Raw genomic sequence first — 16,801 nt, 5'->3', positions numbered from 1 at the left:
TTTCCACTCCACCCATTTGTCCGGGGGCTCATGTTCTACTACGGCCTGGATTTCCACGATCTGGCCCCGAACTTCATCCTCAACATCTCGGCGTTTATCGTCGTGTGCGAGGCTTTCCTCCGCGTCCGCCCTCATTTCGGCCTCTGGCTCAAGACCTCCAATGTCAAGCCCAAGGTGGTGCGCGGCAGCCAGGCGGAGTGCGGAGGTGCCATGGCGGGCAAAATGGCCAACGTCCTATGGCTCGAGGGCTCCTTCGTGGAGACCTTGAAGGGGTGGCAATCATGGTGGTTTTACATCACCGAGCCGTGCGATCCGAAATGGATAGCAGCCCCCGAGTTCCGATCCGGACCCCCCATGCGGCTTATGTCCTGGAAAGAGACGGGCCTGTCGTGGGGCGACGAAAAAGAGCTGACCGGACTGCAGACATGCATCCAGTCCCTGGTGAGCAAGCCGATCAGGCTCGTCAATGTAGTCCAGGTTATGCTCGTTCGTCGGATCCTCCCGTGTCAACAATGGGACTTTAATCTGTGGGAGTTCGACCCGGCGCAGCACCAAACCCTTAACAGGCTCTTCGACATGACGTATGAAGACGTCTGGAAGGTGCTAACCAAAGGCGCCGAGGCTCCCAAATCAGCTTCCGAGGACCGCGGATACAGCTCGCAACGTCATGCTAGCGAGGTAAGCCATTTTCACCTTTTACAGGATGTTAAGTTTTTTTTATAGTTTGACTCTATGCGGGACCTAAACTCCCTTACCTTTGACAGGCTTGGTGGGCGATATCCAGACTGATTAACTGTCCGGCTCCGCTGCCCGAAGACCCAGCCCAAGCTCTACTAGCGAAGCTGCTGGTTCCGGCGTCGTATGTGGTGCGGAGAAGAAGGCTAAGAAGAAGAAGGCCACGAGGACTCGAAAGAGTTCCCGGCACATGGTCGTGTCGGATTCGTCGTCCGATGAGTCCGAGACGCACTCCTCCCATGGACACGAGGAGGAGGAAGAAGAAACCTCTCCCCCTCCAGCGGGGGAGGAAAGAAGAGGAAGGCCGCCCCAGTAGGGGGGTCGAAGGGTCCAAGAAGAGGAAAACTCCGCCGGACTACGCCCCCGACGCCGACGAGGATGAAGAGGAGTGGCCGGACAGGGCCAGGCGTCCGGCGAAATCGTAAGTTTCGGATACCAGAGTAACTCATGATATTCCTTTTGTTGCACAACTTTCCCTAATGTCGAATATAATCATGCAGCCCGCCCCGGGACGAACTCAACGAGTCGTCGAGCGGCTCCCTGGATTCATCGGACGTGAACTCAGTTCCGCCCGCTGTCTCCCCCCGCACTGCGGACGACGCCGAAGTTGCTTCGCAACGAGCTCCGGGGCAGGAGGAGGTGGTCCTGGAGGAGCCGCAAGGCGACCTCCCGGACTCCAAGAGTAAAGGGGACAAGACCCCCCAGGGCTCCAAGTCCGGCTTTATGCCGGACACTGCGCCGGAATCTTCAATAGTTCCAGACTGTGGTAGGCAAACTCCTTCTAAGAGGAGCAAGCCTTCTGAGCCGGCAGCCTCCGTCCAACCGGAGGTGCCGGACAATCTGCTGGAGGTGCTTGACGGCGCCTCCATCGACGAGGAGCACCGTACTATTATGAGTACGGTGATCCAGAAGGTTCAGTCCGCCAAGAGCGGACTGACTGAAGCTTGCGCTAGCCTCCTAACAGGCTTCGAGGTAAGTAAAAAATGTAAAAATATAACCGCATAGACAGTAGCCCCTGATGCTCTGTTTGGCGCTCGGAAAGAAAAGCCGAATAGAGGATCTATTAAATTTCGCAGGAGTCTAACAAAAAGAGTCAATATGTGTATGCAGGCTTCGCTGCTAGCCACCGCCGCACTGACTGCGGAGGTGGGTGCCCTGAAACAGGGACTCGAGCGGACCGACCAAGAGCTCGGCCTTGCCAAGCGGCAGCTCGATGAGAAATAAGGTAAGAGATACCTTACAGAAAAAAGTGCCTATAGAGAGGCGTGATTGCAAAAAATAACAGGGTTGTACTGCTTATTGTAGGGGCCACGACTGAGGTGGCAACCCTCAAGCAGGCGTTGTCCGAGGCCGAAAAGAAAACGGCCGTGGAGCGCACCGAGCGAGAGAAACTTGGAGCTCGGGTCGGCGAGGTGCAGCAAGAGCTTCAGGCTCTCATGAAAAAACATGAGGGTTTGGAGCTTGAGTCAAAGACCCAAGCGTCTGAGCTCGCGGAGGCCCTTGAGACTGCCAAGTCTGCCAAGACCAAAGCCCAAAAGGCCCTCCAAGAGTTGGGGGAGATGAAAAACATAGCAGCGGGTAAGGCATTCTTCATGCAAAGCAGAAATATAAAAGTAAACTACTTGTTACTTACCCGAATCCGGAGCTCTCCAGGGGCATTCGCAGATCTTCCCCGCAGCGTATCCGACACCGCCGCATTCTACCGAGCTAAAGAGGGCAGCTTGACGGAGAAGGTGTTCTGGTCTCAGTATGCTGAGGCCGGACACCCTGTGCCCTTGAGCGACCAGCTGAAACAGCTGGTCGAACTCCACAAGGCGGCCGAACAGGCCATGAAGGGCGTCATAGTTCGGCTGTGGCCCGGAGAGGCCCTACCTGGGAGCTACTTCGGGCTGGTGCAGCGGCTGGTGGAGGCCTGTCCAAGGCTCGAGGTCATCAAGCGGTCCGTCTGCATCGAAGGGGCGCGTAGGGCCCTTGCTCGTGCAAAGGTGCACTGGGGTAAGCTGGACGGTGAGAAGCTTGTGAGGGACGGGCCGCCGCCGGGGAAGGAGCATCGCAAGCCCGAGAACTATTACAAGGATGTTCTTGTAGGTGCCCGCCTTGTGGCGGATGAATGCACCAAGGATGTAATTTTTGACTGAACTCGCTCGTGTTTATCATGTGCGCTGAAAACTTGTTCATATGCACTAAGCAATGATTGTTGAATTTAAAATATTATTTTCTGTGCGGCCGTTTATCAAAAATTGAGAGATGGCCAGTCGTCGGCTTCTGCCCCCATGCCACTAGTGCTGGGGTGTTCGGTGATAAACTTGTGCGCTCTTTTTCCCATGTTTGGGTCCTTCGAGGGAGGCGCTCAGCACGACGAACCAGGTAATCGGACTATAATGCTTGAACACTCTCACTTAGCCATAGAACTTTATAATTTTAAATTTCGGCGAAGCCCCTAGTTCAGAAGACCGAGTTCGGGGCGCTATCCACGCCTTGGCTGGGGTTATCCAGCTCCTCGCTCGAAGCGGCATAAGTCTTTAGGGACTCGAAAAACCTCTCGAACAGCGACCGGTCTCTCGCCTCATCATGACAGTCAGTTTTAGCTTTCTCCACTGAGGTGCTTAACCCAGCTCAACCGGGGCACAATCGCAGTGGTTCTCCTAGTGCTACCTTAGCCGATATAGCGGAACATAAGGCACCAAAACATAGGAGCCGGGCAAACCCAACTATTGACCCAAATCATGATTCGGAACCGATGCATATAGTGCTATAAGTTCGGGGTGCCGCACTTGTGAAAGTGTACGGACTTCTCACACCATATTAAAGGGTACTGAAGCCCCTGGCGTATTTGCCGTACCACAGTGTACGGGTGCAACATGTCATTAATGAACATATATAAAAGAGAGTAATGCAAAAAATAGACAAAAAGCTATGCATTGTTTATGGAGAGGCTATTTATCAAAGCCGAATGATACAAATAGTGCGGTAAGCAAAAGATATTGGACTATTCAGTATGTCCTGACCAGGGGCAGGCCACGGAATTGAATTTAAAACAGGTATACCGCTCGGAACAGAGACCACCTGGGAGTTCCATAATGCGGCATGGCTTGGCTGCCTCCCTGGATCTTGCATCGTTTGTGCGGTAGTCGAATTGCCGAACAGGTCGTCTGAAGTATGGAGTCCTGAAAGTAAGAAAAAATAAAAAAAAGAATCCGGCAGCCCCTAGTACGTTTTAAGCCGTATTTTGGGCGTGCCGTTATTGTGCCCCTTCCCCTGTGCCCATGGTATTTCCAGGGCGTAGTTATGTACGCGAGGTACTGGTTTCGCTATGTTGCGAAAGCTGGGGTTGGGGCCGCATTGCTACGCTTGCTCAGAGCGTTCTAGGCGGTCCTGCTGTGGATTACTCCGGACGCGCTTGGCAGTGTCTGGCTTTTTAATGGCCGGACTGGAGAATTGCCTGAGAAGGCTACTTTGTACCTCTGCTACGAGAGCCGCCGTATGCTCCTCCGTACGGAGGGAGCGTTCAGTGTTTCTGTTGACCGTAATTACTCCTCGAGGGCCTGGCATCTTGAGCTTGAGATATGCGTAGTGCAGCACCGCATTGAACTTTGCGAATGCGGTTCGCCCGAGCAGGGCGTGATAGCCACTGCGAAACGGGACTATATCGAAGATTAACTCTTCGCTTCGGAAATTGTCCGGGGATCCGAAGACCACGTCAAGTGTTACTGAGCCTGTACAGTTGGCTTCTACACCTGGTATAACGCCTTTAAAGGTTGTTCTTGTGGATTTAATCCTTGAGGGATCTATGCCCATTTTCCGCACTGTATCCTGATAAAGCAGGTTCAGGCTACTGCCGCCGTCCATGAGGACTCTTGTGAGATGAAATCCGTCGATGATTGGGTCGAGAACCAATGCGGCGAAGCCGCCATGACGGATGCTAGTGGGATGGTCCCTTCGATCAAAAGTGATTGGGCAGGAGGACCATGGGTTGAACTTTGGGGCGACTGGCTCCATCGCGTATACGTCCCGTAGCGCACGCTTCCGCTCCCGCTTGGGAATGTGGGTTGCGTATATCATGTTCACCGTCCGCACTTGTGGGGGAAAGCCCTTCTGTCCATTGTTGTTCGGCGGCTTGGGCTCCTCGTCGTCGCTGTGCAGCCCCTTGTCTCTGTTTTCGGCCCTTAACTTGCCTGCCTGCTTGAACACCCAACAATCCCTGTTAGTGTGATTGGCTGGCCTTTCGGGGGTGCCATGTATCTGGCACAAGCGATCGAGTATTCGGTCCAAACTGGACGGGCCCTGAGTATTCTTTTTGAATGGCTTTTTCCGCTGACCGGATTTATAGCCTTTGAATCCAGCATTGACTGCCGTGTCTTCATTGCTGTCGCTGTTAACGCGGCGCTTTTGCTTATTCCGACGTGTCCTGCCACTTTTGTCCTTGGTATCCAAATTACCAGGGTTCTTCGATAAGTTGTTACTGCGAGCTAGCCAGCTGTCTTCTCCCGCGCAAAAGCGGGTCATGAGTGTCGTGAGGGCTGCCATGGATTTCGGCTTTTCCTGTCCCAGGTGCCGGGCAAGCCACTCGTCGCGGATGTTATGTTTGAAGGCTGCTAGGGCCTCTGTGTCCGGACAGTCGACTATCTGGTTTTTCTTTGTTAGGAACCGTGTCCAGAATTGTCTGGCTGATTCTTCTGGCTGCTGAATTATGTGGCTTAAGTCGTCGGCATCCGGCAGTCGCACGTAAGTGCCCTGGAAGTTGTCGAGGAATGCGGCTTCCAGGTCCTCCCAAGAACCGATTGAGTTTGCTGGCAGGATGTTGAGCCAATGCCGGGCTGGTCCTTTAAGTTTGAGTGGGAGGTATTTGATGGCGTGTAGATCATTGCCGCGTGCCATGTGGATGTGAAGGAGATAATCCTCGATCCATACCGCCGGGTCTGTTGTGCCATCGTATGATTCGATGTTTACGGGTTTGAAACCCTCTGGGATTTTATGATCCATTACCTCATTCGTGAAGCATAGCGGGTGTGCGGTGCCTCTGTACTGGGCTATATCACAACGTAGCTCGGAAGCGTTGTGTTCGGCCCAGCCGGATTTGTTGTATCCGGAGTGAAGATCATTGTCACATGTCGTAGGGCGCCTGCGCGGTCCATAGATCGATCTTGTTTGTCTTGCCTTATCCTCCAGTATGTCTCGCAGGTCGGGCGCATTTTCCCGTGCCTTAGTTGAGCGGCTCGGGGCATGGCTTGGGTGGAGGGCCGACAGGCCTCTCTGTCGCGGCCGCGAGGTGGCCGGTCTGCCATGTCATGCGCTGGTGATGTAGGTGCTTCCTCCTCTGATCGGGGTAGCGGCCTGCGCTTCGGGTAACTCTTGGAGGGGCGTTCGAGTTCGTACTCTTCGGCCGCAAGGTCTTCAGTCCATCTGTCAGCTAGCAATTCTTGGGCAGCTCTAAGCTGTTGCTGCTTTTTCTTGAGGCTGCTTGCCGTAGCTAAAAGCCTGCGTTTAAAACGCTCTTGTTCGGCGGGGTCTGATGGTATGACGAATTCGTCGTCATCGAGGCTAGCCTCGTCTTCGGAGGGAGGTGTATAGTTATCATCCTCGACCTCTCGGTCTGCCACTCTTTCATGAGGGCTGGTTTCTCCATCTTCCTGTGCTGAATTTTGCTACGGTGGGTGTTCTTCGGCGCTATCCGGGGTAGTATTATCTCCCGTGCCGGAATCACCATTTTTGCTGTGGCGGGCTTTAGAGCGGCGCCGCTGACGCCGGCGCTTTTGCTGTTTCTTGGGGGCGTCATCCCCCATTGTTCCATCGCCATCTCCATCTTTTGGAGTATCCACCATATATATGTCATATGACGAGGTGGCCTTCCAGCGTCCTACAGGTGCTGGTTCCTGTTCGTCTCCTACATTGTCGTCCATGCCGTCGATGTCTTCGGAGCTGAAGTCAAGCATGTCGGTTAGATCGTCGACAGTGGCTACAAAGTGGGTGGTGGGTGGGCTTTGAGTTTTTTCGTCGTCCGTATCCCAACCTTGCTGACCATAGTCCGGCCAGGGCTCTCCTGATAAAGAGAGAGACTTTAGAGAATTCAGGATGTCGCCGAAGGGCGAGTGCTGAAAGATGTCTGCGGCGGTGAACTCCATGATCGGCGCCCAATCGGATTCGATCGGCAGGGGCGCGGGGGGCTCGGAGCTCGGAGAGGAATCCGGATCCTCGGAGTCACGGGCCATGCGGAGTGCGGGGCTGGAGTTCGGCTCAATCACCTCTGAGATCGCAGCCCCTGAGGCAGCGTCTAACCGCTGATCCTCGATCGGTGCAGTAGGCTCCGAATCAATGGTCGGAACCGATGCGTGTGCGGCCTCCAAGGCGCTGTTCGGTGGCAGAGCTATATCATGCCCATCGAGACAGTGCGGCGCGCTTGGCTGTGGCTCGAATCCGTCGAAGATCAAGTCCCCGCGGATGTCAGCCGTGTAGTTTAGGCTTCCAATCCTGACTTGATGGCCAGGGGCGTAGCTTTCGATCTGCTCCAGGTGGCCAAGTGAATTGGCCCGCAGTGCGAAGCCGCCGAAGACGAAGATCTGTCCAGGGAGAAAAATCTCACCCTGGACCGCATCGTCATTGATGATCCAAGGAGCCATCGGGCCTAAAGGCGACGACACAGAGGAACTCCCAATGAAAGCACCAATGTCGGTGTCAAAACCGGCGGATCTCGGGTAGGGGTCCCGAACTGTGCGTCTAGGCCGGATGGTAACAGGAGGCAGGGAACACTTTGTTTTACCCAGGTTCGGGCCCTCTCGATGGAGGTAATACCCTACTCCTGCTTGATTAATATTGATGATATGGGTAGTACAAGAGTAGATCTACCATGAGATCAAGGAGGCTAAACCCTAGAAGCTAGCCTATGGTATGATTGTTGTGTATGGAGTTGATTGCCTACGGACTACAACCCTCCGGTTTATATAGACACCGAATAGGGTTAGGGTTACACAGAGTCGGTTACAATGGTAGGAGATCTGGAATATCCGCATCGCCAAGCTCGCCTACCACGCCAAGGAAAGTCCCATCCGGACACGGGACGAAGTCTTCAATCTTGTATCTTCATAGTCCAGGAGTCCGGCTGAAGGTATAGTCCGGCTACCCAAACACCCCCTAATCCAGGACTCCCTCAGTGAACTTTCCCAAACATCTCCAGTGGAAAATATATCGGATGAAGACTAGAGGGGCCTTGTTAAACACTGGTCTAATCCGAAGTATCAGGTACATTATATATATGTGATCAGATCACATGTTGAAGTCCTATTTACGCATGTGCCACACAAATCTATCTTCTTGTAGGTGAACTGTTCAAAGAACAAGGCCAACCGTACGAAAGTGAAATTCCAACAGACGACAGGATCTCATAGCTATATTGCACAGTGCGAGGTGATAACCCACAAGTATAGGGGATCGCAATAGCTTTCGAGGGTAGAGTATTCAACCCAAATTTATTGATTCGACACAAGGGGAGCCAAAGAATATTCTCAAGTATTAGCAGCTGAGTTGTCAATTCAACCACACCTGGAAACTTAGTATCTGCAGCAAAGTGTTTAGTAGCAAAGTAATATGATAGTGGTGGTAGCGGCAACAAAAGTAAAGACAGCAAAAGTAATGTTTTGGTATTTTGTAGTGATTGTAACAGTAGCAGCGGGAAAGTAAATAAGCGAGAACCAGTATATGGAAAACTCGTAGGCACCGGATCAGTGATGGATAATTATGCCGGATGCGGTTCACCATGTAACAGTCATAACATAGGGTGACACAGAACAAGCTCCAATTCATCAATGTAATGTAGGCATGTATTCCGTATATAGTCATACGTGCTTATGGAAAAGTCTTGCATGACATCTTTTGTCCTACCCTCCTGTGGCAGCGGGGTCCTATTGGAAACTAAGGGATATTAAGGCCTCCTTTTAATAGAGAACCGGAACAAAGCATTAGCACATAGTGAATACATGAACTCCTCAAACTATGGTCATCACCGGGAGTGGTCCCGATTATTGTCACTTCGGGGTTGCCGGATCATAACACATAGTAGGTGACTATAGACTTGCAAGATAGGATCAAGAACTCACATATATTCATGAAAACATAATAGGTTCAGATCTGAAATCATGGCACTCGGGCCCTAGTGACAAGCATTAAGCATAGCAAAGTCATAGCAACATCAACCTCAGAACATAGTGGATACTAGGGATCAAACCCTAACAGAACTAACTCGATTACATGATAAATCTCATCCAACCCATCACCGTCCAGCAAGCCTACGATGGAATTACTCACGCACGGCGGTGAGCATCATGAAATTGGTGATGGAGGATGGTTGATGATGACGACGGCGACGAATCCCCCTCTCCGGAGCCCCGAATGGACTCCAGATCAGCCCTCTCGGGAGGTTTTAGGGCTTGGCGGCGGCTCCGTATCGTAAAATGTGATGATTTCTTCTCTCTGATTTTTTCTCTCTGAAAGCAAATATATAGAGTTGGAGTTGGCGTCAAAGGGCATCCAGGGGGCCCATGAGGTAGGGGGCGCGCCCTAGAGGGGGGCGCCCCCCACCCTCGTGGACAGGGTGTGGGCCCCCTGGTCTTCATCTTTGGCGGGGATTTTTTATTGTTTTTTCTAAGATGTTTCGTGGAGTTTCAGGTCATTCCGAGAATATTTGTTTTCTGCACATAAAACAACACCATGGCAATTCTGCTGAAAACAGCGTCAGTCCGGGTTAGTTCCATTCAAATCATACAAGTTAGAGTCCAAAACAAGGGCAAAAGTGTTTGGAAAAGTAGATATGACGGAGACGTATCAACTCCCCCAAGCTTAAACCCTTGCTTGTCCTCAAGCAATTCAGTTGACAAACTGAAAGAAAGAAAAACTTTTACAAACTCTGTTTGCTCTTGTTGTTGTAACTATGTCAAGCCAGCATTCAAGTTTTCAGCATAGATCATAACTAACCACATTTGCAATAATTCTCAGGTCTCATAATTACTCATATCAATAGCATAATCAACTAGCAAGTCATAATAATAAATCTCGGATGACAACACTTTCTCAAAACAATCATAATATGATATAACAAGATGGTATCTCGCTAGCCCTTTATGAGACCGCAAAACATAAATGCAGAGCACCTTTAAAGATCAAGGACTGACTAGACATTGTAATTCATGGTAAAAGAGATCCAATCATAGTCACACCCAATATAAATTAATAGTGATGAATGCAAATGACAGTTGTGCTCTCCAGCTAGTACTTTTTAATAAGAGAGTGATGACTCAACATAAAAGTAAATGGATAGGCCCTTCGCAGAGGGAAGCAGGGATTTGTAGAGGTGCCAGAGCTCGGTTTTGAAATAGAGATAAATTGCATTTTGAGCGGTATACTTTCATTGTCAACGTAACAACTAAGAGATGGCGATATCTTCCATGCTAAACACATTATAGGCGGTTCCCAAACAGAATGGTAAAGTTTATACTCCCCCTCCACCAACAAGCATCAATCCATGACTTGCTCGAAACAACGAGTGTCTCCAACATACATCAGGTCCGAGGGGGAGTTTTGTTTGTAATTAATTTTGATTTGGTTTGCATAAAGCATGGAACTGGGCATCCCGGTGACCAGCCATTTTCTCGTGAGTGAGGAGCGGAGTCCACTCCTCTTGAGAATAACCCGCCTAACACGGAAGATAAGGACAGCCTTGGTTGATACATGAGCTATTCGAGCATACAAAACAGAATGTTTATTTGAAGGTTTAGAGTTTGGAACATACAAATTTACTTGGAACAGCAGGTAGATACCTCATATAGTAAGGTATGGTGGACTCATCTGGAATAACTTTGGGGTTTAACGGATTGGATGCACAAGCAGTATTCCCGCTTAGTACAAGTGAAGGCTAGCAAAAGACTGGGAAGCGACCAACTAGAGAGCGACAACAGCCATGTACATGCATTAAAATTAATAACATTGGATGCAAGCATGAGTAGGATATAATCCACCATGAACATAAATATCGTGAAGGCTATGTTGATTTGTTTCAACTGCATGCGTGAACATGTGCCAAGTCAAGTCACTTAAATCATTCAAAGGAGGATACCACCCCATCATACCACATCATAACCATCTCAATAGCATGCTGGCACACAGGGTAAATCATTATAACTCATAGCTAATCAAGCATGGCACAAGCAACTACGATCTCTAATTTTCATTGCAAACATGTTTATTCATAATAAGCTGAATCAAGAACGAGGGGCACATCATATTTACAAAAACAAAAGAGGTCGAGTTCATACCAGCTTTTCTCATCTCAATCAGTCCATCATATATCATCATAATTGCCTTTCACTTGCATGACCGAACGGTGTGAATAATAATAAGAGTGTACGTGCATTGGACTAAGCTGGAATCTGCGAGCATTCAATAAACAGGAGAAGACAAGGCAATATGGGCTCTGGGTTAAATCAACAATAATGCATATAAGAGCCACTTCAACAATTTAATCATGGTCTTCTCCTACTGACCCCCAAAGGAAAGAGAAGAAATAAAAACTATTTACACGGGAAAGCTCCCAACAAGCAAAAGAAGAATGGGAAATATTTTGGGGTTTTCTTTTTAATTACTACTACTACAGCAGAAAAGTAAACCACTACTAATTTTCTTGTTTTTCTTAACGTTTAACAAACACACAAGAAGAAAGCAGGAAAAAGAAAATAAACTAGCATGGATATTACAGTGAAAGAGTATGAGCACCGACATCTAGTAATGAGTGTGTGTGAGCATAAATGTAATGTCGGTGAGAAATACGTACTCCCCCAAGCTTAGGCTTTTGGCCTAAGTTGGTCTATTGCCAGGGATAGCCTGGCGGATACCCGTAGGTGTAGCTGGGGTCGTACTGCGACGAAGAATAGTTGGGATCATACTGATGTGCAGCGGTTATCGCCTGCTGAGCTACAGCATGGAGTCGAGCTGCCTCCGCTCTCCTCTCGTACTCATCTGCCTCCTCTCTGGTGATAGTGTATCTTCGTTTTGCCTGAGCATCAAAGAAGGCAGGAGCAAGGAGAGTAATATGGACAACGTGTCGTTTGTTAAAAATTAAACGATATAAGAGAGGTGATTCAGGCCTCTTGACAAACTGGTGCGAAGCCATAGAGTTATAGTCTAAAAAGGCAGGAGGCAACTCCGTATCACCCTCATGAATGTCTATCTCAAGAAAATTAGCTAAGCGGGTTGCATAAATTCCTCCAAAGAAATCTCCATTATGTCTATTATGATGCAACCTACGAGCTACAATGGCTCCCATATGATAAGATTGGTCTCCTGACACAGCACTCCTAAGAATGCTCAGGTCAGGGACACACATGTGACATGCTTCATCCTTAGCATTTATGCATCTACCGATGAAGAGAGCAAAATAATGTATAGCAGGAAAGTGAATGCTCCCTATGGTAGCCTGCGTTATATCTCTAGATTCCCCTACAGTTATACTAGCAAGAAAGTTTCTAAATTCATATTTAGGGGGACCCCTAATACCGCCCCATGATGGAAGTTTGCATGCAAGAGTGAAATCCTCTAGGTCCATGGTATTAGATTTGTCTTTAAGATCAAACATGACAGAAGGAGAATTACGCGAAGATGAATACTCAAACCTCCTCACAAATGAACTTGTGAGATCATGATACTGGACGCATTTGTTAGCCTCAAAATCCTCAAGACCGGCATTGCGCAAATATGCTTTGAATTCTTCTTTAATTCCCGCACGGTCCATAAAATTTTCCGATGGCCATTCGCAAGGCCGTACCAGAGCATCTCTTGGTGGATCCTCGTCAGCATCGCGCATAGCAATCCTGGGTCCTTGCTTCTTAGAGGAACCACCTTGGAACATCTTCCTAAGCATAATGTTTTTCTCTAAAAAATTCTGAAATTTTTAGTAACTTCAAACAAAAGTGAACCAACTTCAATAAAACTGATAGCAACTACTCCTACAAGTGCCTAGAGCCTATATCAAGCATTAGAACTACTTGGAACCATATAAATTTGACATGCAAGCTCAAGAACATGGTCACCTATGCAACACAAATTTGCAAAGAATAAAGCACTAGAACAAAAACTAATTGGACCAATGGAGGAGTCACATACCAAGGAACAATCTCCCCAAGCAGTTTTGCGAGAGGTGCTTTGAGCAAGGAGATCGAAAATCACAGCAAAAGTGGTTGGAACTCGTGCTTGAGTTGGTTTTTCGGGTTTGTGTGAGACAGAGGAAGAAGATGGGTGCTGGGATAAGTGGAGGAGGGCCACCATGGGCCCACGAGGCAGGGGGCGCGCCCTAGAGGGGGGGCGCGCCCACCACCCTCGTGGCCAGGTGGCAGCTCCTCCTGCGGTAATTTTTGCACAGTAAATCCTCAAATATTCCCGAAAAAATCATATTAAATTGGCATGTCATTCTGAGGACTTTTATTTTCAGGATATTTTTATATTACATGGATAAGTCAGGAAACAGACAAAAAAATACTATTTCTACTTTATTTCTACTAATTAACAGAAAATATAGAGAGGGTACAGAAGGTTGTGCTTCTAGTTTCATCCATCTCATGCTCATCAAAAAGAATCCACTAATAAGGTTGATCAAGTCTTGTTAACAACTCATTCCGATAATCATGAAACTGGAGAAATTTCGAATAACACTAAGTTACCTCAACGGGGATATGCACATCCCCTATAATATGTATATCATATTTCTTTTTGACAGTAGGAAGAGGAAATTCAAAACCTCCAATTATAATCGATGGGATTTTTCCAATGGAGTTGATACTATGAACTTGAGGTTGTTTCCTCGGAAAGTGTACCGTATGCTCATTACCATTAACATGAAAAGTGACATTGCCTTTGTTGCAATCAATAACAGCCCCTGCAGTATTAAGAAAAGGTCTTCCAAGAATAATAGACATACTATCATCCTCGGGAATATCAAGAATAACAAAGTCCATTAAAATAGTAACGTTTGCAACCACAACAGGCACATCCTCACAAATACCGACAGGTATAGCAGTTGATTTATCAGCCATTTGCAAAGATATTTCGGTAGGTGTGAGCTTATTCAAGTCAAGTCTACGATATAAAGAGAGAGGCATGACACTAACACCGGCTCCAAGATCACATAAAGCAGTTTTAATATAATTTCTTTTAATGGAGCAAGGTATAGTAGGTACTCCGGAGTCTCCAAGTTTCTTTGGTATTCCACCCTTAAAAGTATAATTAGCAAGCATGGTGGAAATTTCAGCTTCCGGTATCTTTCTTTTATTAGTAATGATATCCTTCATATATTTAGCATAAGGATTTATTTTGAGCACATCAGTTAATCGCATACGCAAAAATATAGGCCTAATCATTTTAGCAAAGCGCTCAAAATCCTCATCATCCTTTTTCTTGGATGGTTTCAGAGGAAAAGGCATGGGTTTCTGAACCCAAGGTTCCCTTTATTTACCATGTTTCCTAGCAACAAAGTCTCTTTTATCATAACGTTGATTCTTTGATTGTGGGTTATCAAGATCAACAGCGGGTTCAATTTCTACATCATTGTCATTACTAGGTTGAGCATCATCATGAACATCATCATTAATATTTTCATTAGGTTCATGTTCATTACCAGATTGTGCTTCAGCATCAGACATAGATATATCATTTGGATTATCAGGTGGTTCAGCAATAGGTTCACTAGAAGTTTGCACAGTTCTATCATTTTTCTTTTCCTTCTTTTTAGAAGAACTAGGAACATCAATATTATTTCTTTGAGAATCTTGCTCGATTCTCTTAGGGTGGCCTTCAGGATACAAAGGTTCCTGAATCATTCTACCAGTTCTAGTAGCCACTCTAACAGCATAATTATTTTTCTTACTATTCATTTCATCAAGCACTTCTTTTTGAGCTTTAAGCACTTGTTCTACTTGCGTGGTAACCATAGAAGCATGTTTGCTAACAAGTTTAAGTTCACCTTTAATATTAGCCATATAATCACCCAAGCGTCTAATCATATAAGCATTTTCTTTTAATTATCTACCAAAATAAGCATTGAAGTCGTCTTTCTTAAACAGAAAGTTATCAAACTCATCCAAGCACTAACTAGCAATTTTAGTAGGAGGAACTTCATCTTTATCATATCTATAGAGAGAATTTACCTTCACTACCTGTGTCGGGATATCGGGGTCAGGAGGTTCTTCAATAAATAAAGAATTGAGATCATAAGTTTCTTCAACAGGCGGTGAATTAAGACCATGTATTTCTTCAATAGGAGATAAATTCTTAACGTCTTCAGCTTTAATACCTTTTTATTTCATAGATTTCTTTGCCTCTTGCATATCTTCGAGACTGAGGAATAGAACACCTCTCTTCTTCGGAGTTGGTTTAAGAATAGGCTCAGTAATTGGAGCAGGAGCTGGCTCGGGAGGTGCCCAATTATTTTCATTTGTCAACATATTATTCAATAGAATTTCAGCTTCATCCGGTGTTCTTTCCCTGAAAAGAGAACCAGCACAACTATCCAGGTAATCTCTGGAAGCATCGGTTAGTCCATTATAAAAGATATCAAGTATTTCAGGTTTCTTAAGAGGATGATCAGGCAAAGCATTAAGTAACTAGAGAAGCCTCCCCCAAGCTTGTCGAAGACTCTCTTCTTTAATTTGCAGAAAGTTGTATATTTCCCTCAAAGCAGCTTGTTTCTTATGAGCAGGGAAATATTTAGCAGAGAAGTAATAAATCATATCCTGGAGACTACGCACACAACCAGGATCAAGAGAATTAAACCATATCTTAGCATTACCCTTTAATGAGAACGGAAATATTTTGAGTATATAAAAGTAACGGGATCTCTCATCATTAGTAAACAGGGCGGCTATATCATTTAACTTAGTAAGATGTGCCACAACAGTTTCAGATTCATAGCCATAAAACGGATCAGATTCAACCAAAGTAATTATATCAGGATCAACAGAGAATTCATAATCCTTATCAGGAACACATATAGGTGAAGTAGCAAAAGCATGGGTCGGGTTTCATTTTATCTCTAAGTGATTCTTTGTTCCATTTAACTAATAACCTCTTAAGCTCATAGCTATCCCTGCAAGCTAAAATAGCGGCAGAAGATTCCATATCAAAAAGATAACCCTCGGGGATAACAGGCATATTTTCATCATCGCTATCATCATCGTATTCAGCTTCAATAATTTCTTTTTCTCTAGCCCTAGCAATTTGTTCATCAAGAAATTCACCAAGGGGCACAGTAGTATCAGGCATAGAAGCAGTTTCATCATAAGTATCATGCATAGCAGAAGTGGCATCATCGATAACATGCGACATATCGGAACGAATAGCAGAAGCAGGTTTAGGTGTGGCTAGCTTACTCATAACAGAAGGTGAATCAAGTGCAGAGCTAGATGGCAGTTCCTTACCTCCCCTCGTAGTTGAGGGGTAAATTGTTGTCTTAGCGTCTTTCAAGTTCTTCATAGTGTCCAGCAGATATAAATCCCAAGTGACTCAAAGAATAGAGCTATGCTCCCCGGCAATGGCGCCAGAAATTGGTCTTGATAACCCACAAGTATAGGGGATCGCAACAGCTTTCGAGGGTAGAGTATTCAACCCAAATTTATTGATTCGACACAAGGGGAGCCAAAGAATATTCTCAAGTATTAGCAGCTGAGTTGTCAATTCAACCACACCTGGAAACTTAGTATCTGCAGCAAAGTGTTTAGTAGCAAAGTAATATGATAGTGGTGGTAGCGGCAACAAAAGTAAAGACAGCAAAAGTAATGTTTTTGGTATTTTGTAGTGATTGTAACAGTAGCAGCGGGAAAGTAAATAAGCGTAAACCAGTATATGGAAAACTCGTAGGCACCGGATCAGTGATGGATAATTATGCCGGATGCGGTTCATCATGTAACAGTCATAACATAGGGTGACACAGAACTAGCTCCAATTCATCAATGTAATGTAGGCATGTATTCCGTATATAGTCATACGTGCTTATGGAAAAGAACTTGCATGACATCTTTTGTCCTACCCTCCCGTG

The sequence above is a fragment of the Triticum urartu genome, chromosome 3 (assembly GCF_003073215.2).
Source record: "Triticum urartu cultivar G1812 chromosome 3, Tu2.1, whole genome shotgun sequence".
Lineage (NCBI taxonomy): Eukaryota > Viridiplantae > Streptophyta > Magnoliopsida > Poales > Poaceae > Triticum > Triticum urartu.
Note: the sequence above shows the minus strand (reverse complement) of the source record.